This window comes from Acomys russatus, chromosome 18, assembly GCF_903995435.1.
Source record: "Acomys russatus chromosome 18, mAcoRus1.1, whole genome shotgun sequence".
In the NCBI taxonomy this organism is placed as follows: domain Eukaryota; kingdom Metazoa; phylum Chordata; class Mammalia; order Rodentia; family Muridae; genus Acomys; species Acomys russatus.
This window is the reverse complement of record NC_067154.1, coordinates 35,400,555-35,402,504: the sequence shown is the minus strand read 5'-3', so window position 1 is coordinate 35,402,504 and position 1,950 is coordinate 35,400,555. Positions and strand designations below refer to the sequence as shown.

The window sequence follows — 1,950 nt, the reverse complement described above, 5'->3', positions numbered from 1 at the left end:
AGCACATTGACAAAAGATAGTTTCTGATTTGAAATTTTCCAGACATTACTCATGATATTACTCAATCCATATTGAAGATACGTTTTCAATCCTTGCCAGCATATCATAATTCATTACCACCTCATTTGGAAACAAAACAATTTGTTTAATTTTAACATATTCTTTCACTTTCTAATATGGAAAATTATAAATAGTGTTTATTGATTTTCAGTACTATTTTTTCCTTTTATGGAATTCTTATGTTGATTGGACATATTATTATAAATTTATTGTCCTTGGTTAGTACATAGTTTGAGCAGACCCCTCTCAGTATATTATAAAAATATAAATTACCACACTTCTAAGAATTAAGCCAATCCATACCCCATATTTGCTATAAAATATCATTCTATGTAACACAAACTTTCTCAGAGGACACATATTTCAGCAACTTCTTCTTAAAATTTAAGCATTACTGTCAACTTGAAATGGAGTTATTTTCAATTAACTCCTTCCCAAAGCTGCATTTTTACATACAAGAAGAAATACTTTTATTTCTGAATATCTGTAATATAGTATATACTCACTTATAATACTTTATCAGTAAGAAGAGTGCTATGCCCACTGCAAATGGAACACTTACTCCTTCCTCACTTATTCGTAGCAGAGTTAATCATCATTAGGTAATACTTCAAAGACTAGAAAATGGTTAGGCTATGAACAAAGAGTTTGGCACCATAATGCAATGTTTCCTAGACTTAAGGTACATGTGGATCTGCATCACATCCAAATTTGGTTTAGTTAGAGCAAGCTCAAATTATAATGATTTAGAATACACATGAAGCAAATTGGACAGTGGAAATATTTATTTTGTATTTATTTTGAAATAAATTTAAGTATTGCAAAACAACAACACACTAGACAGATGAAATTTTTAGAGCAAAGACTTTTTAATGAATATATTTTACAAGTACATTGGAGAATTATGCAATGCTGCCAGCATTGGATGCAAAACTGGGCCCCAAGTCTGCATACTCCTTGCAAATGGACCTGTGAGAGCAGAATCTTTCATCTCGGCTTTATTGTTTACGATGACCCTTGCATTGTCTTGAAAATAAATAAACAACCCATCTTTTCTTCAACATGACTTTCGTTGTCAAGTTACCACTGCTGGGTGGATCTTTTTTCCTGGTTCTGCTTTCCTTTTCTTCACTGTGGCCATCACCATGTTGCCCACACCAGCTGCAGGAAGCCTGTTTGGCCTTCCCTGGATTCCCTGTACTGTCACCACAGTTAATCACAGCTCCTAGTAGAAGACGCAGGGAAATCCGGAATTTTGCTCTAGAGGATCTACAGCATCCTGGCTTTGACATCTTGAGGGTCCAAGAACAAATAATTTTATTGACAGGTATTCAGAAATGAAAAAGAAGCAAAATTAAAATCTTCAATGTGCCAGAACATAGAACAATTGGAAATATGTCTCAACAAGACATGAGGAAGACAGTACCAAAATACACACACACACACAAACACACACACACACACTATAAATAGTCATCATAATCCTAGTAAAACTTCATAAAATTTAAGCAAATAAAATCAAATAATAGAAATTATTATATATTACAGCATTTTATAAAAAGAAAAAAAAGTCAAGTAGTAGACAAGACTGCTCTAACCATGAACTCAGGGCAGCTGTGGGTACTTGTACAAGGCCTGCACAAGACTGAGCCTCTCAAATTCCAGCACTTAAAAAGGAAGGTGCTCCTTGCCCAAGCCCAAGAGGAGGAGATGTTGGCATTTCTTGACTGGTGAAGAAGATACTCTTTTCTGGAAACCCAGCTGCTGATAGGTTGTTCATCCTTCAAAGAATGGCCACAGACCCTTGCATTTATGTGGATCCCGAATTGGAATATCAGAATTACAAGTATCAATTTTAAAAAGAAACATAAGTTTGAGAAGCAGACAGGC

General features: G+C 34.7%; 1 pseudogene; it reads right to left on the bottom strand.

The window, feature by feature from the left end:
* Window positions 1-962: 962 nt before the first annotated feature.
* Window positions 963-1,352, bottom strand: LOC127202392 (60S ribosomal protein L23-like; annotated as a pseudogene).
* Window positions 1,353-1,950: the final 598 nt, after the last annotated feature.